Source organism: Colossoma macropomum, unplaced genomic scaffold (assembly GCF_904425465.1).
Source record: "Colossoma macropomum unplaced genomic scaffold, Colossoma_macropomum, whole genome shotgun sequence".
In the NCBI taxonomy this organism is placed as follows: domain Eukaryota; kingdom Metazoa; phylum Chordata; class Actinopteri; order Characiformes; family Serrasalmidae; genus Colossoma; species Colossoma macropomum.
The window spans coordinates 15,771,833-15,794,997 of NW_023494792.1; the positions used below are offsets into that span (position 1 = coordinate 15,771,833).

Consider the following 23,165-nt stretch of genomic DNA (forward strand, 5'->3'; position numbering starts at 1 on the left):
GACATTCTGTATTAATTATGACACCTAATACAGTTACATTGTTTTAACACCAAAGTTTGCAAGCGATCAGCACCAATAATCACCAGCTAACTGCAGCAATGCTCCTGCCTCTGTGGTGCTCTGATGTAGTGAGTTCAGTTTTTCTCCGTTCGAATTTTGTACAAAGTATCGAAGTATCGGGAATCGAATCGAATTCTGGACTGAGTTTATTGTTACGCCTCTGATAATGAATGAATGAATGAAACACGAGGGGTAAAACGCTTACAAAGAAAATAAAGAAAGGAAAAGAAATGAAAGAAGGACTTTAAAAAGTGACTCTAGGTGGACTCAGCCTTTCAGTATCACTTTCCAACCCAAAACTTAACATGTTACGGAGAGAGAACATCATGTGACAGCAGTCTGCCCGTTCATAAATATTCACCGTCTCTATTCATGCAGACTCCTCTCTTGAGGTAGTTATTGTGCCTCGGCTCTGAATCATGTGATTCTGATGGGAGGGGGAGATGCTATAAATAGCTCTATAGCTCGGCTTCCATTGACATCATTTAGGCAGGAGAGACGGAAAAATAAACAGAGAGAGAGAGGGCTATAAGGGCGGAGATTCTTAATCTAAGCTTGAAATTCAAACAAACCCTCATCAATTTTGTTTCTCTCTCGGTCCCCATATTGAAAGCACCGGAGCAGTGTCCGTTTCCTAGAATGTGTCTGTGTGTCTCGCCGGGTAGAGGAACTGAAACGAGGGAGAGCAGATGTGGGGGGGAGGGGGGGGGACATCAAACAAAGGAAAAAGAAACATGTGTGAGAAACCCAATGCAAATATTTTGGATGATGTTTTTAATGGGACCTGTAGAAAGCAGCGTAGCCCAGTCTACTTAAGCAAGCAAAACACACTAGGTGGTTAGGCGGTGTCCGTTCTGTGTTGATATCTAGCAAGCCCTCTGTGCACCGTCCAGATGGACAAGACGAGCCAGTTTTAACAAATAAACTGACTTCCTTTCCATGTGTTTTGTGTAAAGGACAACATGGAGGAATCCTGAAGCGTCCGTTGTGTTTGTTGGTCAGTTGTTAGGTGAAGCTATAAAGGCTTTTCTAGTTACTTACAAACATTGATTAAGTAGATGTTTATAATGGCTCTCATGGTAAATAAGTCCAAGCAAATCAAATAAGGGCAAAGAATGGTGTGTTTGTCACTGTGTCTTTTGATGGTGTCCCATTTTACGCTGTACATATACACATTATGGGTACACATCTGCTGTACAATAGTTTAATATGTGGGGAGTGTGTGCTGCGAAGTGTTTTCTCATAAAACGAAGGTTCCTAGTACTAGTACATAGTTCTTTGCTTGTACATGTGATTTCTTTGGGAAATTCACCAGTGTCTCAAAATTTCTGCATAATTAAACAGTTTAGATGGAAACAAAGTCATTTAGAGTGGTTTCCGGAAAACGTACAGAGTCAGAATTGTTCAGAGTGGTGGTGGCACACGTCTGAGGTATTTAATGCTACCCATACAGACATTTAAACATATATTTTAAAATCCATTCATGGAGGGGAAGTGCATGCAGCATGTTGTAAGGCAAAGTATTAACCAAAGAAAACTTATTTTTGCATATTTACCACTATTTTACCGTTATAAAAACTCAAAAATACGTATGTACCGTTACGTATAAAAACTCAGAAGACACATGTGGGTTCACTGGTCATTTTGGACAATAAATAAATTGGCTATATTTGTGTTGCATGATCCCTGGCTCCTATCACCACCATGGTAAAAAAAAAATCAGAGGCAGTTTTCATATCAAACCACTCAAAATGACTGTTTACACTTCAACCATTTAATTATATAAACATTTACCAACTTTACATTATGTTAAGTTTTTCTAAAACGTCTCACACATCTCACAAACAACGGCCCTTTTGGAAACAAAAGTGGTTATGGCCTCACACCAAAGCAAAGCACCAAAAAATCCTTTTGGCACCATTTTTAATTTATGGTAATACATGCTCATCCAAATCAAAGTTTTGAGACATATAAATGAAAGTTCAGATTAAATTAGATTTATTGTCTGTAATGATATACCAGAATTGGGTTTGTACATCAAATTTGATTTAATTTTTGGAGTATTCAAAGTTAATAAGCATTACATCCATGATAACATTATATTCCACAAACTGATAAAGTCCTTGTTGTAAAATCAGTAGAAATAGGGAATGTCAGGGTCCCTTTGGTGTAATTTGTTAAATCATAGCAAGCTTTGTCAGATTTGTAAAATATTTTTGTAAATATTTTATACTAATGGTAAACCCTTATTTTTGTTTCTATTGGTGTTGTGTTATTGTTTTGCTATCTGGTGTCGACCAGAGGAGGATGGGTTCCCCTTTTGAGTCTTGGCTCCTCTCAAGGTTTCTTCCTCTTGCTCTTAGAGAGATTTTTCTTGCCACTGTTGCCCTTGACATGCTCATGGGGGCCTTGAACCTGGATTTTTCTGTAAAGCTGCTTTCTGACAATGCCTGTTGTAAAAAGCGCTATATAAATAAACTTTGACTTGACTTGATATTCTTTTAGCATAGAGTACCACTACTTCGAAAGCATGAGTCATTAACCTTACTGTAAATAAAAATATCATCTTATGCCATGATATTGTAATATACACTATATGTCCAATAGTACCCAGAAACTTTTTACTGTATCCTTTTTAGTGAATTTAGCTATGTTAAGGTGCACCCATTGCTGACGCAGAGGTTCACGTGCACTCACAGCTTGTATAATCTCCATAGAAAAGCATTGCCAGTAGAATGGGATGCTCTGCAGTTGCACATAAGCATAAGGTCACAATGCTCAATGCCAAATATCAGCTAGAGGGGTATAAATACCCTCCAGAACTGGGTTGTGGAGCACAGTCTGGAGTGGTGGTGCCCCATCCAGTACCTTTAGGATGAGTTGGAGTGGTGTCTGTGATCCAGAACTAATCATTCAATATCAGTACCTGACCTCACTAATGCTCTTGTGGCTGAATGCAATCAAATCCTCACAGCAATCTTCCAAAATATTGTGTAAAGCCTTTCTAGAGGCAGCAAAGGAGGAGAAACTTACTATTAATACATGTTTATCAAAAAGGGTGCTATGTAGTACCAAAAAGTTTTTTTTGGCTTGTAACAATAGTGGAACCCTATATAGAACCATATACAACACATTCTCCATCAATCTGAAGAACCATTTCACCTTTAATCATGCAATGGGATCTTTGAGTGTTCATGGTTCTATAAGGAACCATTTTCATTACTAAAGAACCCTTGAAGAACCATCTTTTCTAAGAATGTACACTTGATTTCTGAAGATTTGTTGGATGAGCATGTATCTGCAACCTTTTGTACCTGTAAAGTATTTGGAAGATAACATTATGGCATGGTTAAAAGTGTGGTGAGATCCTATTTTTCTGATGTTATGGTGCTGTCCGTGGTGCTGAAATCTCATTTGAGTGGCAGAAATCAGTCAGGGTGTGGTGCTGTTTGTGCTGCTGGAACGGTGCCTTTTAACAACCAAAGACGTTTCATGTTATTATTACTCCAGATAGGCGTAGTCACAGTCTGTGTGATCATCATGTACATACACCATGAATTGTCAAAGCTGTTATGATGGTATTTTGTTCTGAAGCCTTATGCAAGAAATAGAGCTGGTGGGTAGAGGGGAGTCTTTGGCCCCACAGTAACAGATTTCTCAGAAAAGACTCCAAACACAAGGGAGGTTTCCAGACTCACTGGAGCATGAAGACACTGCTTGTCCCTTTCTTGATACATGTTGCACAAAATTTAAAAAAATGCTTTTGCACTGACATTCCAAAGTTACAGATGATCACCAACAGTGAGGCAGTGCAAAGAAATGATTGAAGTGTTGTTCAGTGCGTGGCTGTGATTTTCACTTAACGTCCCAGGTGCCTATTGGAACCACGAGCTTTGCTCTTTTTTATTGGAGCTGAGGCACAGTAGGTTAAATCAGGAGATGCTTTGAGCGACTTCCAGCCCAGAGTCAGCCGAATTTGTGATATTTTTAGCTTCAGTGGTGAGTGGGGAAAGTCTAGCTTCATTGCTACATCAACATCATCACTCTTCTCTTTTTTTGGTGTTACTATTGCAGAGCTCATTCAAAGTCTGAGGCTAAAGATGTCTTGTTTTTGGACGTAGAACAGATTTGTTCATCCATTTTTAGTTGAAACATACAGAGCTGGTCCTACCCTGTCCATTCACTCATGGGCACTCACTATTAAGTATAGCTGCTCACATTTTCACAAAATATAACACAGACTACTGAAATTTGAAACCGTAGTTTATGGCTTTCCTTATGAGTACTGTATTTATTGATGTCCAAACGTTTGTGAACACATCCAGCATTTCTTCTGTAATCAAGGCTATTAGTAGGGAGCTTGTCTCCTCTCTTCTGCAGTAACACCCTCAACTCTTCTTTGCTGTGAGGATTTGATTGCATTTAGCCACAAGACCATTAGTGAGGGCAGGTACTGATGTTACTTATCACAAACAACACTCTAACTCGTCGTAAAGGTATTGGATGGAGCTCCATCACTTCCAACAGCGCAGTTTCACTGCTCTGCAACCCAAATGCTGGGGGATTTACACTCCTCTAGCTGACATTTGCCACTGAGCATCATGACCTTAAGCTCATGAGTGGCTGCTCCAGAGCATCCCATTCTATTGGCAATGCTTTTCTGTGGAAAACGGTTCATGTGCAGCTTAATGCCTCAGCCATGCACTCCATAGAGTAGCTCAATTCACTTATAATGGGGTGTCTGGACTTTTGGACACGTAGCATATAAATCATATCAAAACTTTTACAGCATGGCAAAAGTTTTCCATGTAGAACCTGTTGTCTTTATCACTTCTATATCAACTGTTGAAATGCTGTATGTAATTACGCTCGCTCTGAATTGTATAGACGTATGAGTAATGTTACAGAGATACATTGGTAGGCTCGTGGTCGGACTGATCCTTACTGTGTACCCTCATTTAAAGGAAAGAAAAAACATCTAGCTGACATTTTTATTTACCTGACAGGGCACAGAGTTGAAGACACCGGTTTCTGAATGAGTTCTGAGACGGCGTTTGGCGACACCATGCGGCCATCTGCTCAGAGAGTGTTCAGAAGCTAGTGCTGATATGCACTGGTGTCTTATTTACAGGTTGAATTTGTCTTTTTAAACGCTTCTTATTCCTTTTAAATGCTGCGTGGTTCATATGCATCTAATTTGTCAGCCACTGAGAGCTTTAATGACTGTGGGTTTAACAAACACCACCCCTTTCATAAAACAGCGTTCCTTTGTCTTTCCATAGGAAACAGTAGCACAAACAGTGCCAGTAAACATTAAAACCAGCAGAAACCTCCGTGTAACTGTTTTTATGAATTGCGTTTCCGCTCTTAGTGGTGATTTCTTAGTGGAAATTTCCTTAGCAAATGAGTTTCCAAGAGCATGGGGTTCGTGCACGCTGTGTCCCCCGAGTTCTGGTGCTCGAAAGAAGCCCCGAAAGAGTGAAAGTGAGGGCTCTGAGACTATGATACACGGTGTACCCTGCACTCAAGCCCCTCCATGGCTAAACGAGTCTGTCGCGACGGTGGAGGAGCTACTACACAGGAGGTCGCTCCGAGACGCTGGAGCAGCAACACGAGCAGACAAGGCAGATCCTCTTACCCCTGTTTTAGAGTCTCACTCGGTTCTGTTTTTGGTTCGTTACAGAGTTCGTGTTTGTGCGTGTATCTATGGGTGTTTGAGAGGACGCGGCAGCAGCGCCGTCTGTAATCAGCAGCCATGGACAGTACAGTGGGAAAACCTAAACGTGACGTCAATGCCTAGTAACTGACGCAGCAACCAGCAGAAAAAAATTAAAAACACACCGCAAGCCTTAATTAGCAGCGTCTTTTGGGCTGCTTTTAAGCGTGTAAACGTACATATGAAGACACTGAAATTTTGTTGTGAATACAACTTGTTATCTCTCTTTCTTTTCCATCTCTCTCTCATGAGCAGCGAATCCGTCCTGAGTTTCCAAGCGAAAGTTGCATGGAGACACACCGCGTAAGACGCGTGTAATGAAGAGAATGGAGAGAGAGAGAGAGAGAGAGAGAGAGATAAAGAGGAGAGGGAGAGCGGGAACAAACCAAACTCAAACACCAAAGGAGATCATAACGGATCTCCAGCGATCAGTTCTAGGCTGTTTTAGGCAAAAGACAGACAGAGAGGAGGGTCGGTGGTAGGGGAAGGTGGTGGTGGGGGGGCATTGAGGCAGTTGGTTAAACCAAAAAAAAGAGAGAGAAAAAAATCACTGCAACGATGCAACGGAGGCGACTCGAAGCCCTTGCACGGAGTTGGAGAGGCAAAATTAATGTACATTGCATGCACTCCACGTAACGCTCCTGAGCGATGCCTTTGTGAGTGTTTTTTTCTTACTGCGAGCTAAAAATAGCATCAGTGTTTGATCGCGCTCCAGAAATAGGCAGAGGGGGTAACACTTGTATAAAAAGGACTGCAATTCTGAGAAACCTTGGACGTGTTGCTGAGGTTAGCCATGAATCAAAGGCACCATTTGATTCTCATCTTTGTGCTTGTGCAATATGGTCACGTTTGACTGCTTTAAAATATATATGGATGTATGTGTGTGCGTGTGTGTGTGCGTGTGTACGTATGTGTGTTTCCCTCCTTTCAGCCAGGGCTCGCTGCACCGGTAAGTACACATGCAAAGCGATGTTTGGTTCAGCGTGCTTATCATGTTGTGTTTGGATGTGTTGCATGTTTCTTTCTTGTTTGTTTTTTTGGTGCATGGATGGTGGAGGCGTTTTGTACACTGTGCCATTCCCGCCACGGAAACGGTGCAGAGGGGTAAACAAGTCCGTCTCTTTTCAAACAAGTGGCATGGCCCCTTTTTTCACTCAAACTGTAGATGTTTTGTGCTTTTTTTGAATGTTTCTCTCAGCTGCACACAAAATAAACCCAACCTCTCTCTCTCTAGAGCAGGAAATCTCTCAAACGCTAAACACGAGAAGCAGTGGGGGGAAAAAGCAACACCAAACTCATTTGTCTGACGGCGCTGTTGAGCCATTTCTCCCTCTCTTTTTCGCTCTTCTCTCTACAAGCTGAAACTTCGCGAATGGAAATCCCTCAGAGCAGAAGAACAAGGGCTGATGTTGAGGTGTATGTGTGAAGAGGACGGTAGATAAAGACGTGAATGAGGAAGAAGAAGGGGCACTGAGAGAAAGAGAAAGTGAGAGAGAGAGAGAGAGAGAGAGAGAGAGAGAGAGAGACAGAGACAGAGAGAGCTGCAGCAGAGCCGGCGAGAGGGAAACCCACAGACTGACCACACTAGAATGCTGAAAACACTGAATGTGCAGGGCTTCGACCTGAGACCCCCCTCCCTAAAAATCGCCCCAAAAAACGGCTTTTAAGGGACATCACGGCGCCGGTAACGTGCTCCTCCTCCAGAGCCAACTCCAAACGCACAGCCTAAGTTTTCGGTGCGGTCTGAACAGGGTGTTTTCTGTGCAGTTTAAGGCTCGAGACAATGTGGCCACAGGCGGACTCGCTCGGATTTTACTCTTCCGCCCACGTCATTTGCGTTACACACTCTGCTGCAACAGACTGGCTTTTTCCGTGCCTCGGAGCTGAACGTTTGTTTGCTCTGGTGCCCAGCCACACATGCGTTTTTGTGCTTTTTGGTTGTTTTATTTTTTGCTTTGGGCTTGTTCAGCCCAGTCTTAGCGACCCACCACCCCAGCTGCGCGTGCATGGCACTGCTCTGGCACTGCTTTGGCCATCCAGGACGCTGTTGTGGTAGATGTGCAACTTTAAGCCTGCAGCGCGTGCAGACTTCACCCAAATCTGGCACTAAAGTCTGCGCTTTAGCGGGAGGAACAATTTCGCCTAAGAGGCACTCGTTTAAAGGCAGTCGTGATAGGGTGGTCGCTGACCAGAGACGACTTGAGCTGGAGGTTTTGCAGTAGTCTTAAGTATGTCTAAAAGCATCGTTCCAGCAGGCGTGCTCCTCTGTGCTCCAGCTCCATTCGCCTTAGCAATGTCTGTTGACCACTTACCACGACGCAGCCCTACAGTCAAGTGCTAAAGGCTAAAATGGACAGGAATGGGGCGAGCTGGTGGTGTTTGTGTGAGCACTGTGGTCGCTCGCGTGGGAAAGAGAGCCACAACAACAACACACACACACAAAAAAAGCTCGATCTCGATTACCTTGACCTTTTTTCAAAGAGCGCGTGGCTTTCTTTTGTTTAAACGCACAGCCTAAAGCCCAGACATAGCGATATCTTCTTCAATAATTCACCGGCGGCGGTGTAATTTTAGTGGCAGCGCGGATTTCTCCGAGTCGTGACTGCTATAGTGAGTAATATGTGCGCGTTGGCTGCGTCAGGAGATGCAGTCGCTGTGCGGTGCAGACGGAAGGGGGAGAAATCGTGACTGACTGGAGACGTCCGCAAATGAAACGACCACCCAATAAAACCCATCCTAATGGTCGCATCTGGGCGAGATATTTGCACGTTTGTCTCTCTCTAGCCTTGAGCCACCTCAACCTCCCCTTGCACCAACGAAGACACGAGAAGAATATCAGTGATTAAGGGACGGGAGGGGGGATCTTGGTTTGGGATGAGTTCAGACTGGTGTGTGTGTGCGTGTGTGTGTGTGTGTGTATTTGAGAGAGAAGGGGGGGGGAGTCCAGATATAGATCGTGACCCTCCCACCTAGTACAGTTTCTTGCATAGAGTTCCAAAAAGGGATTGCCAGAGACTTTTGTGGTGCATTTTGACAAATGATTGCTATGATGTGGATATAGGAGCAGAACTTGCCTGGTAAGTAAAACAATTCAGCTACCAATAACGCCAGCTAGAGCAGGTCTCTTATTCTAAAGGAAGCAACGCGTGTCTGTCCATCTTTGAACGACTTTTATTTTGCTCTGTGTATCACGATTCAGTGGTGCTGGAAAAGTAATCATAATAATAACAGACCAGTGAGAGGAACGAGTCAAGTTATTGGCGCTGTTGTTTTGTTTTTGTTTTTGTTGTTGTGCCAGACCTGCGTTACGTTACTAATTGACGTTCTGTTATAGAATATAATATTACAGTGTAAAACAAACAGGTAGTTATTCCATTCAATATAATGAGTGTGAATGTATATAGACCTTTAATGCCACTTTACGGAATGTACTGAGTGTGAGATGTTGTAGTTTTTTTTGTTTATTTTTTTTTTTTTGTAGAGAGAGAGACCCCCGTGTCCTCACTCAGTGGTATCAGCCAGTGAACTCTCAGTGGTCATGCAATGAAATTGCTTCAGAAGCCTGTCATGTTGTTGTCGTCGTGTGGAGGGCGATGTGGTGCTCTCCTGTCTTGAATTACATGTACAATATTGGGGGTGGTTTTGGTGGTAGATGGGGAGGAGGGTGGGGGCGTTTGGGAAAGTATGTGTTGATAGTCATTTGCTATCGATGAGCACTGGCTAGGGTTCGGTGGTCTCTAAAAGGTCTCTGTCTTTGTGTGTGACCCGCAGTATACCGATTGCAATCTTGAACACACGCGCGCGCGCGCACACGCTGCATTAACACATTGACATGACGAGCCTCCTCCTCTCCGAGACGTGACTGGACAATAACGTTGGGCTCAAAAACAGCAAACTCTCGCTGTAATCAGACCGTCTTACACGGAATTTGTCTGGTCACTTGCGCCAACTAGGATACAATTTGGTCCGTCCCCCCCCCGCTCTCTCTCTTTCTCTCTCTCTCTCTAGCTCTCTCTGTCTCCCTCTCTCACTCTCACTCTCTCTCGCGTTTTTTTCTCTTTTTTTTCAAAAAGGGGGGTCCCTATATGAGCAAGACACCGATTGGTGGATGACGATTTTTGTTTGGTCCAATAAGATCCCTCGCTGCTCTCTATTTATTGCGAGCAGATTACAGACTGCTCTCTCCTCACCCAGAGCACTCTCTCTCCCTCTCTCCCTCTCTCCACTCTCCAGCGGCTCTATCTGCTCAGGTCTCTGCCGAGACGAGATCACGAACCAGGGGGATGTATGGCATTTACAACAGCGCCAAAAAAAGAAGCGTAGGGTAAAGAGAAAGGAAGACGATGCCGATTTTCTGACTGTATGTGTGTGTTGTATTTTTTGTTTTATTGTTATTTTTTTATTGAGGCTCCAATCCATTCGATGCAGCTCGGTAGGCAGGAGCGAGGGAGAAATAGGAGGAAAAGAAACTATGGGAGTGAATTCAGCACCACGGACAGCGCTCGCGGGCAGATTACAGGCATTTGGATGCTGGCCGTTCTGAAACCCCCCCTCCTCTCTTACCCTCCTACCCCCCAACCCCCCCTTCCTCCCACCCTCCCTCCTACCCCGTGCTCGGTGAATGTGAATGAGTTGGAATACACTTCAGGCACGGAAAAGGCTTTCAGTGCCCCTCGCTTCGCCGATGTCTGGACACAAGCGCGCGCACACTCGGCGCGAGATTAGGAATTGAAGGAGAGACCGTGCAGGAGGCACCTGGATGATGTCGCTGCTCTGCTCGATGTCGATGGACTTTAAAAAAAAAAGGAAAGCTGCACCGCGGACTGACTGACTGCGATCTGCTTCTGTCTCTCGCGAATCTTTTTGCGGTCTGGGCTTGCTGTTCATAAGTATCTAGCTGGGAAGCCCTTACCCCAAAAAGCATTTGCGGAAGGCGCATTCAGCGAATTTAACAACAGAAGAGGCTTCACAACAGACAGCTTGGACTTAAATATGAATATACATCACAAGCTCAATTATTATTATTATCATTATTTCTATTTTTATTATCATTATAATTGTTATTATTACTATTATTATTATTGTACTTTTTTTGGAGAAAGAATGTCATCTCGTACTATGAAAAGCCCAACTTCTCTCGCTCAGTCGAGAGTTTTTCTGGCGTCTCCAGTTCGCCCCTGAACACACACACACACACACACACACACACATACGGCTGCAGAAAAGTCACCCAAACAACATCCCACATCCACCAACGGGGCTCCAGCAGTCCGCACGTGGGAAAACACAGAGGTCCAATTTAGGGGGTGGGGGGGCATGGGCAAAGAAAGGGAGGGGGCATTTCGTTTGTATACAATTCAATTTTGAAACCAAACAATGTCGAAATGACCCCACCCCTTTTGCAACCACGCACAGGTTCCATACTGTTTATCCACGCATACCAGCTTCCTAAGTACATTCTGAATTATCAGCATATAGATGACAGGGTGCCAACGCGTGGCACTGCAAGCGTCACCGTGAGCCTGTACGTCATGATAGGGGCCCTGAGAATACACCAATCCTCCAATATTTCACCCTCTCTCTCACACACACACACACACACAGGCTCACGAGCAGTTGTAACACCACTATGAAATCCCCATCATTCAGTAACTCAACATACTGCCCATAATAAAGACTCTGATAACTGCAGGCAAATAACAAATAACTGTACAGAGAGCCAAGGAGGCTAGTTTCTCTCTCTCTCTCTCTCTCTCTGTGTGTGTGTGTGTGTGTGTGTGTGTGTGTGTGTGTGTGTGTGTGTGTGTTAATATATCATGTCCGCAAGACGTGGCCTCAACGTGTCTCAGGACTATCCACCACTTACATAACTCGTAGCTACGAGTTTTAATTCTCGTGGGATCCACTCCTTAAACTGTTGCCTCTATTTTACCTTATTATGGCCACCCCTTGCAAGAAGTACCGTCCAAAATGATTTAGTGACCAGGACCTAACAAGCTAAGTGTTTTAAAAAGGCGTCTCCCCGTGGTCTTGGTCACATGATTGGCCTTTTTGACGTAGATTTGTAAAAGACGTCACTTCCCCTGCTCAGCGTAAACGATACGTAGTCCACAATTTCATTACAACTCAAGAGTGAGCTGTAACACGTGCTCTCGAGTCTGTCTTCGCTCGTGTAAAGAGTCAGTAACCCCCGAGATCTGAGAAATCAAAGTCTGCCCAGTGTGTGACGTAGACCATTGTGTCATCCCATTTGCTTGAGTTCACTCTAATGGGCAACGCATTTAACGATTGACGATTGTCTTGAATAAGCTGGGTTGACTTTGGTTCATGATACGTATGTATTGCGTGATAAGTTGGTCAATTAAAGGAAACGAGAGTGGCTCCAGTTGGTCAAGGCGAGTGACCTCCATAATACGTTTGAGTAAACTCCAATCAGGTAACAGATGACATTAAACTAGATAGCTGTTGTATTGAAAATACATATAAAAAATTCTTCATCACGCTCAGGAGACCCGAGAGGCCCCGAATGACGAGAATAACCCCGAGAAACCTGAACAGCTACTTCAGCTCAGTCGCTTCTCAACGGGGTTGAGGGAGGTGTGCTCGGTGTAAGCAGAAGGGTCTCACGACTGAAAATAGCTTTAATTTCCAATGACAGTAATATACAAACACAGAGGTAGGTCAAACTCATCTGTAAAGACGGGATACAAGGCCCTTTGCAGTCGTCCATAGCGTCTCCAGCTCCTGACCGTGTAGGACGATAATCTACCAATATACCGGACCACCCAACAGCTTAACTAGCTTATAAACGTCTACACATTATTTTTAATAGATAAGACACAATCATCCATGAAACGTCACGTCAGAAACAGCTAAGGAGTGCGTTGGTTTTTGATTGAAGTGACCACCTCATGAGCTGAACGGTCATGTTCAGAGATAAGGTCCTGTAGGCTCTGGGGTAAAATGCTATTTTTATTAGCTGTCATCATTAGTGAGGTGGTGTGTGGTCTGAAGTTACGGTGCAGAAAACTTCCTCAGCGTCTCTCCTTCACCCCGTCTCCTCCCAGCGCCCTTAATCATAAATACGATTTTCTGGGCTGAAAAATAGAACTAAATGGCTTGAAAATTGTGAGTAAAACATGTAATATTAATTTGAAACAATATCATTTGATACAAGGGTCGCTTGGGCTCCTTGTGGAGGGTCCAGCTGATCCTCCAGTGCTAAAAAAAGACGCAAACCATTCGACGAGCGGCAAAGACGATATTATGTGATGCACAAAAATAGTAACACATATTTTAAAAATGATAACAAATAGAAAAGAATTATAGTCGAACTACCAAAGAATTGAGTCAGCCAAAAGCAGCCGAGAGTTAATGGCCCCGTGCGCGTGCTGAGCTGTGTGTGACAGACAAAGCGACCACACACACACACAAGAGCCTGTGTGTCGAATCACCTTTCTCATATATATATATATATATATATATATATATATATATATATATATATATACATATATGTGTGTGTGTGTGTGTGTGTGTGTGTGCAGAGAGAGAGACGTTCGTGACTCGGTGATGCACTGAAGTTGTTGGTATCAGTCACTTCTTCCTTCTGTCTGAACATCTATCAAACCTATATGTTTTCTGGATGTTCATTCATGATTTTGTCCATGTTCTTTGGCAAAGGTTCTCATTCACTCATTCATCCTTTTTCAGCTTCCTTTCCACTTTTCACTAAGGTATATCTAAATCTTTGTGGTTTATTTTGCTTTCAGTGTAATTGGACAGAAACCTTGAGAAGTTTCTTCACTGCCACTGAAAGATGCCAGATCTTCTCAGGCCACCCGGCACCTCGCTTGTGCTCCTCCATCCACATTATTCTCACCAGCCTCTGTAAGTTTTCCACTTTTAAAAGGTGCTATGTGTTTGTTTTTTGCTTTTATCATTAACCCATCCTTTCATTTTACTGTTGCTTCTTTATTTAGTACTTGTGTAATGGCATTTGCACTGTGTAACTGCTGTAAGCACATACAGTCTTAAAGGCTCAATGCAATCTATCTGGAAATGTGATAATTAGCCTGTCAAACCTGTCACACTTTCTTAATTAAACTCTCAACAAACAGTTTACATAGGATGCCCATGGAGTTTTGCCTGGCCCCACACTGTGAAGGACATTGTAAGACACTGGTGGCATAGCTGGGTGTGGTCCACAGAGATAGATTCTGTTTATTAATTGTAACTATCTGTGAGATTTCTGAAGTTTTGATCAGTTGGAAGAGCTGATGTGGTTTGTGGGTGAACAGGGTTACATATGTGGATATTTTGGTAGATGATGAGCTAATGTGGACTTTTACACCATTGTGACGGTGAAAGAGAGCGAGGGCTTGAATCGCTTTTTCTCCTTGAACAGTTTCTAACCTGATTTTTATTAATTTAAAAATGTACATGTGCATACACACAAACACACACACACACACACACACACCACACACACATATGCATGCACTCACACACACTTGCAGGCACGTATTGTGGTACGCACACATTTACACACACACACACACTTTCTCTCTTTTTGTCTCTCTCTCTCTCACACACACACACACACACACACATGCACACACACTCACAGCACACACACTCACACACACACAAACACACATACACAGCACACACACTCACACACACACACTCACACACACATGCACACATAGGTATGTGAAGCTTTAACCTGACTGTATGTGTCAAGGTGGCTGAGCTGACAGCCTTGACTTTTTTGCCTTTTTGTAACAAGTAAACCAGTTTTGTTGAAGTACGGCACTGTGCAAAAATCAGAGACCATCCTTCATTGATTTCATTTCCAGTCAAAACAACCACTAAGTACAAGTTGTTAATTTTTCAGGATATTTCTGATTGATATTGATACAAGGATGATCCAGTTTTATAAGGAAGGGGAAAGACAAAGGAAAATAAGTGGAAAAAAAACAGTTGCCAAAATTGTTATTAAAGTATATAGTTATTAAAACCTGTGGAGAAAATGCAACTTCTAACAATATTACAAGACATGGTAGACCACTACAACCATCAGCACGGAAATTGATATTACATTTACTTGTTGAGATTTCTGTGTAATTTTCTGTTAAATATATGTTTTCTACTCTTTTCCTGACTCTGAAAAGTGAATTACTTAATGGCCATTTTAACTGGAAATTAAATAAAGGAAGGGTGGTCTCTGACTTTTGCACAGTATAGTATGTTGTAGGGCAGCTTTTATTTTACACAAAAACACTTTCCCCATTCTATTTGTGGTTGAATAGAAATCCAACTAAAAGTTCAGGTTCCGATCTGATGAGTTGTTGCATCTGTGGTGTGTTTGTGTATGTGTGTAACAGTATGATGTACTATATTGTGTCATTGTATATACACATATATGTATATATGTGTATTTACATATACATATATATATATATATATATATATATATATTTGTACATTTTTTGGTTGGCTGTAGGGCTGCAGCTCTCTGCTTCATTTGATCCACCATCTGAGTTTCAGCTTACCACAGAAAACAGATGTCTACCATTTCAATAAAAAAATCACACACATTTATATAATCATATAGATATATATAAACCCCTTCAGCTGCAGGGATACTTTTTGATGTTCATCCACAAACTAGATCTGTGATAAAAACAGAATGAACGTTACACTCGTCTTAGACTGGAGGTATTGAAAAGGAGCTTGAGAAGAAGACGACATCTTCAAGGCTGAGATTAGCGTGACTCTGTGCTGATTAAGCCATATAGATTTGTACAAACTCACAGAAAGGCCTCACTAACCCTTTGTGAATCAGTTTAACCATACATTTCATTTGCAATAGGGAGAATACTGTAATACTTGCAATTGGAATTGCATCCAGCTGAGATGTGGTCACACGTACTGTGTACTAGACTTGTAATTGTTGTAGCTGATTTCAGTCAGTCAAATCTTTTTAGTCTACTGTGTCTCTTCCAGTACTGTTCAGATCAGTGATGAGGGTGGAGTTCTCTGAGCTAAGGGATGGACTCAACTGCCTTTAAGCTGGTCCATGGAGATAAATTGTGTTGACCAGAAGCTACTTGCTACACCATTATGTGACAAGTTTGGTTTCAAACTAGCTTCTACCTCTGCCCTGCCTTTCTTTAGAGTTTTCACTTAGTTGGCTTGCAAACATTTGTATTCCATTTCCAAGCCACTATGTGTTAGTGTCCGAACAATGGGAAACAATGGCTTTTTAAAAATATTTTAATTTATTATCTGTAATAGCAAGCATGATTTAGATAATTCAGGGTCCATATAAAGGAAAACTTGATACTGTATTTGCCTGATCGTGTAGTTACAACTATACTGTAACGTCAGCACTCAATTCAAATAAAGACTTTGTTTATGTCTTAGAGTTAATGCAAAAACACAAATCCGCTTACTTTCATTTTGTCTCTTATTGCCCTGCTATCAATTTTTATCTTTATTTAGATGGACAGACCTTGGAGCCTGAGGAGCCACAAGTTTTCTGCTTCCACATAATGGTATGGTGGCCTTCGAAATATTAACGCTTCTTCACAAACATTGTGTGATTTCATTTTGCTTTTGATTTGTGGGAAGTTGTCGGCATTCTAATTAGTAAATACAGGGGTCTACTAGCATGCGTTATTTCTAAATATATTGTTTATTATTTTCTTCATTCATGCCTTCAAGTATTGACTTCAGGTCAATTGACAGGACAGCACAGACAAGGACAATGGACACTTTATTATCTGTATTAGATAATAAGTTAAATTTTATTTTATCCATTATTCCTGAAAAGATCTTTTTATTTATTTATTTATTTATTTGTACCTTCATACTTTAGCTGGGACAGTGGACAGTTCATTATTAGCAAGAACAATGGACATGGCATCATCTATCCTAGATAATAAGTTAACTTTCCACTGTTATTGCGGGACAGGTGACTGTTTATTGTATTTATTTTATTGCATTATTTATTTATTCTTCATTTAAGAATTCATACATTGGCTACGACACTGGACAGTTCATTATTAGCAAGAACAATGGACACTTCATCATCTATCCTAGGTAATAAGTTAAATTTCAACCATTATCCCTGGACAGATCACTGTTTATTGCATTTATTTTATTCTATTATTTATTTAATTCTTCATTTATGCATTCATACATCAGCTGGAACAGTGGACAGTTCACCACTGACAAGGACAATGGACACTTCATCATCTGTCTTAGATAAAAAGTTCAAATTCAACCATTATCCCTGGACAGATGATCGGTTGAAGAGAGATGTTGTTGAGACTGTGCTTAAGGAACTTTGATCTTTCTTTGTCTGCCCTGTAAACAGTTATTGCTGTATACAGCGAGCTGGTCTCTATAAACAAGTCTGATGAGCAGATTTACTGTAGGACGGCAGATTGTTCTCTATAGAAGTTTGAGCATATGACTCAGGGAAGGTGTGAGGGATGAGTCAGAATCAGGCGGGGTTCAGGAAGGGAGGGGGTCCTCTGCTACCTGTGAGGGGGGTCCTATGACGTGACTGGATCAGGTGAACCAGACTCAGACGATCCATACACTCATCAAACTATATATGCTCACAGTAATATTATTAATAATAATAATGCAAAACCCTACGGACGCCATTTTAAAACCTCAGCCATTAGTTTTACTCATACACAGCATTAGAGTGTTTGTGTGCCCATCACACGCTCTTAACTCAGCTGCCTCGCTGGCATTTTTATATAACATCTCCCTGTTTCTATTCTTATTGAGGCAACTTAAAAAAAAGTTTAAATTCATTACTAATGTGTGAATAGGATTTTAAGAGAAAACTAACTATTGAACATGAAATAAACAGATTTCTACAAGGCTGCTTTTACAATATATACGTTCAGATTGTAATTCTGTTTTCATGTTTGCCAGTATTAGCAATATTCCTAGTGGATGGATTACTGAATGAGTTAACAAATATTTACTTTTAACTGTTAAGTTTTGACACTTTATCACTCTTTTTATCACCCACAGGTCTATTTATTATTTTTAATTATATTAATTATATCACAGTTAAACATGGAGATGGGTGATATCGCAAAAATATAATATTGCGTTACTTCGAGATTATGTCACAAATTTTATTTTTTCAGACATCTGATCAGTTGGAACGGAGAAAAAAAGAAGAAGTAGCGCTACATTTTAAACAAATATTATCAGAAACTGTGAATACAATGATTATTCAGTATTTGGCATACTGTGTTGCGCTAAATCCAGTTAAATGAGATTAATTTTGCTGCTCTTTATAATGAAACATGCAGTTGGTCAGTGTTCTGCAAGTAGTGATGATATACACGATATGTTCAGAAAAGTATATTATATTGTATTGTAATATAATTCATCATGATAACTATATATATCGTCATGTTGCTGAGCCCTAGTTACATGTGACGTATGTATACAAATGCTAAAAATACATATTTGAGGTATTTGAAGACATCATTCTTCCATACACATTAAACATAATACAACCAGAATTCAACTTACATCTTTACCTTTGTAAAAGTTTATCTTACCTTACCTTAAAACACTTTTTACTGTACTGTACTAATGAATCCCTTAAAATTCCAGGTTTGTTACATCACAAGGCTTATTATGCAATTACTGCAATGACTGCAATGCAAACTTTATTCTTAAGTAACAGAAGTCTGTAAAAGACGTTTGTACAGGTCCTATTTTAAGAGAGAAGAAAAAACAGAGATAATGAATTAAATTCTCACATTGTATCATAATCACAGTAATGAGACAATCTGTGCTGCTGCGGAGTGGCACGGGCAGCCATACAGTGAGTGATACTGCTGCATGTGTGAGACTCAGCTGAGACCTTTCGAGAAAACTACTACTCATACAAGTTTATATAAACATGAGACAGTTTCATGATACAGTTTGTATTAATAAATGTGGTGAAATACATAGTCACTAAATCAGTTCTGAATTTCAGACGTATGGCTGGAGAGGCAGAGTGAAGCTAAAGTCCCTCAGTAGAGGTCTGGTTTTACAGAAAGCCTACCTGAGTGATGCACTGTGATGAGTAGATTTGCCTTTATTAATCAGTGTTTTTCACCTTTGAATTGTAGGATATTTGTGAGTGAGAAGAGGTCCAGGCCAGAGCAGGACGGGTGCAGTACCATACCGTCTTTCTGCAGGGAGGAGAGAGGAGAGAGAGGGAGGATAAGGGCGTGTACTGAGATCCAGAATAAAATGGATGAATCAGTTATCACAGTTAGGTATCACCTGCCGCCCATTTAGCTCAGAGCAAACAAAGAGAGAAAAAACAGAGGAGGCTTTAAAATGCAAAACATAGTTAGGTTTCAATTGGTCAGTCTCATCTTACCCTTCACTGACAATTCACCATTCTGTGACTACCAGCACAATGTAAAAGTAATGCAAATGTCAGTAAATTCTTTTTTTCATAGACTTTACACTTTAAAAGAGTATTTAACAGCCTAATATTAACATCTTTAAAAAAAGAACTCTCACTTTTTAAGCAATGAACTAATTCAAAAATGTATCCAGCTTCTACATTCCATCAAAATAATCCTAATAATGTATGTTAAATATTCTTTTTCCACTGCTCTTAAAGTATTCTGGAAAATGTGTATCATTTGATGTAGACTTTGTTTAGAAATACATTTTTTGAATATAGGGGGATTCTGAATAGAGAACATAAAGTGATACCACAAAACCATACAGAAAAAAAGAGTTTCCCTCAAGTTAAATGGGTGAACACCTCAGATTTGTCAAAATAATCATGCAAAACATTGTAGATTTTCTTATGTCAATTATTTTATATTCTAATAATGCAGAGTAAACATCCTATACCTTTAAGTATTCATCAGTATCATCTGAGACATCAATGTTTTAGTAAATTTAGCAAGAGATGAATGATCCCTTTCAGAAAATCTAATAAAAAAATGTAGCTTTTCTGATGGAAAAAAAACTTGTATATATATATGAGACATTTGGTTTTGAAAATATTGTCTTGATAGAGAACTCTAGAGGAGTTGTGTGCATACCTGTAGAGAAAAGGAGACTGCGTAGGGGAATATAAACTGAGGTAGTTGTTTTAGTAAAACCCTGGCCATGTAGAGAAGAGGAGAGAGAAGCAAAAGATCCAGACTATCTCAACTTAGCTAATTCATAGTTTAAAATAATTCTTGAATATTTATATTAATTCTTGAATCGGTTTCAGAAAAGAGCCTTTTGACAAGAGATTATTCAACTACCATTCTAAGATAACTATTATAAACTCTTAAAATAGAGCAGTGCTTGAGAAGAACCACTTTTGGTTTCCTAAAGAACCTTTCAATGGATGCCTTTTGAAAACATATTAAAGTTTAAAGAAACAGCACATTATGTAAAGCTTCTATATCAGTTAAAGGTATTACCTAGAACTGTACGTCCAAGTTATTTTATTTAAGACTCATTTAAGAACCTTTATTTTCAAGAATGTACCAACTATTCTAACTATTCTATACAACTATTATAACAAAGGAAATACTAACATAAAAATAAAGTCTCCAAAAATGTTTCTCTGGAGTAATGCAATAGAGGAACATATTTTAGTTCCTTGAAGAACCTTTAAATGGAAACTTTTCTTTCCCCTTTAGAAGTTTAAAGAACTTCTACACAATGTAAAGGTTCTATACTGATTTTTTTAAGCTTTAAGTCTTTTTGATATCTGTACATTAAAGCCAAGATCCATTTACTTTATTTAAAGATTAAGAACTTACATTCTAAAGTGTACCAACTATACTGAGAGAACTATATTTTGTACTATTCTGTATATAAAATAGAATTATGTTTTCTATTACTTTGTATTAAATGGGAAAGGGTCTGCATAGGTGCCTACATGTTTTGCCAAGTCTTAAATGTGAAGTAAGGTTGGAGTAGAATTTATAACTGCTAGAAGAATACATAAGACTGACCACTGACTTTAAACATGAGAGGCAGTGCTATAGTAGCAGCAGTGGGCGTATAATGTATACATATATACAAAAATGACTGTATAAAATTGTAAATGTAGAGAAATTACAAAAAAAAAACCTGACGTACATTGTAACCCATTAGGTCAATCTGTTCTCATTCTGAGTCACTTTTAATTATGTAGAACCAGAATTTCACTGCATGAGTCTAAAAAGACATAAAGATGGTCTGACTGTATTGTTTTTTGTTACAGAGAGACAGATATAGCCAGACTGACCGTCATGAGCAGCCATTTCAGTGTGCGTGTGTGTGTACGTGTGTGATTGTGTGTGTGGGGGACTGAATAGAGACTTAAGCTTGCATGCCTGTATACCAGTGAGTATGTGTAGTAGGGGCTGAGAACTGAAGCTGGAGTGAAGATTTGAGTTTTATTGTTGAAGATTTTGTAGGTTTTACACATTTGAAGAGTTTTGTTAAAAATGCTGTATATCTAATATATACATAATACTGACATGACTTTAAACATGAGAGGCAGTGCTATAGTAGCAGCAGTGGGCGTATAATGTATACATATATACAAAAATGACTGTATAAAATTGTAAATTTAGAGAAATATCTTTTAGAGAAGATATATATATATATATATATATATATATATATATATATATCTGGCAGTAGCAGGCAGAGTTTTGAAAAGAATAACAACTTAGGTATAAAATTCTTTGTCAAAATAAACATTTTTATTTCTCTAATAAAGGTCATTATTTATCATAATACAGCACTAATATTTCTTGTATGCATAAAGCCCACTCCCAACAATGTATATCATGAAAAGGATAAAGGATATCTTAAAAGTGGAGAATAACGTATTTTGGAATTAACTGCTTCATTTGCTTTGTGCTTTAAATTGTATATGAGACTCCATGTGTGAGCCTGAGTGTGTGAAGGTTGTCTCTGTGCAAAAAAAAAGTGTGTTATGCCTTTGCACGTGTGTGTCTGTCTGGCTGGCTGTCCATCTCTTTCTCTCTCTCTCTATGTATATATAGTTTCAGACAGAAGAATGTTATTTCAGTTGATCATTACAATCGATAATTACAGCCAGCATTTCAAACATACAGATTCAGAATGATTTTAATCAGTAGTTCTGGTAATAACTCTTTGTGATGAAGTGAGGAAGCGTAAGAACGTATCTGATCACAATGTCATGCTCAGTGTGTTCTTCTTAAAATGAACAATTATTTAATTAGTACTGGAAGTGGCAGATGTACAGTGCAGAGAGCATAGCCTCTCTATTATGTAGGTTTGTAAATTTTATGACATTGAGGCTGTCTTCAAATCAGGTTTTGAACAGGTACTTTAAGATCTATTACCTGTGAAAGGTGAGTGTTTATCTAAAAAAAAAGAAACAAGAAACTGCATCTGACTAGCAATCCAGGCATATATTAATGAATTATTGATTCGAAATTTTAAGACAGAATGTGCATAGGAAAAATATATATGGGGTAAAACGTGGCTTACATATTGTATGACAGACCCAGTTTGAATTCTGTGTACTAATAACACATTTGGAGGGAGTTAAATTCACAATAATTTGAAAGTATATAGTAGTGATTATTGTAAACATCATACACACTGCTTGACCTCTCAGGGTCTGCGTGCATGAGAGAGAGAATGAGCGGGAGATAGAGAGGGAGAGAGAGAGAGAGGGGAAGAGACAGAGAAAGATGTAGACATGTGTTGTATTTGTATAAGTCTTGTGTGGGGCTGTGTATGTGTGTGTGTATATTTTGTGAAAGTGTGTCTTTTGGCCATCACAGCTTATCACTAACAGTGTGTGACGCAGCACCCTTTCAAGAGGTACACATGCGTTAAGACAGACGACAGAGACTTTTCTCAGCAGATCCCAAATTTACAAACAATACGATATCATTACTTCATCAGGATAGAATACAGAGTTACTATAAATTTTATTTTTTATTTCCTTTTTTTCCTGAAGGGTCACTGAGGCTGGTGAAATGCAGTAACGGTGCCTTTATTGTAACACTCGGCTCTCTGCGTTCATCAGAGCTGGACAGTCAATCAAAGAAGTTCTCATATTGGATCATATTTTACACTAACATGTTTTTCAGGCTGAGGCTTTTACTGTTCAAGTGCAGTTTTATTTTAAGTTAATGTATGTCGTTTGAATCTGAAACACATAAAGACAGTTTAACAATACTTCAGTGCAGTTTACTCCAGCACACAATGTTTTATAGCTGAGACAATAAATATTGAGTCTATAGGAGATATATGAATATATGTGTGGTTAATTGTACTCAGAATTTTGTGTCTTAATTCTACTCAACTATGAGCCTACTTTGAAAGATTGCTCATT

At 40.0% G+C, this 23,165-nt stretch overlaps 1 long non-coding RNA gene across 1 annotated transcript; it reads left to right on the forward strand.

Moving 5' to 3' along the window:
* Nucleotides 1-6,270: 6,270 nt before the first annotated feature.
* Nucleotides 6,271-16,340, forward strand: LOC118811315. The gene is made up of 4 exons (XR_005007472.1): nt 6,271-6,562; nt 6,708-6,725; nt 13,549-13,666; nt 16,286-16,340. It is a non-coding gene; the product is annotated as an uncharacterized LOC118811315 (long non-coding RNA).
* The last annotated feature ends 6,825 nt before the right edge of the window (nt 16,341-23,165 follow it).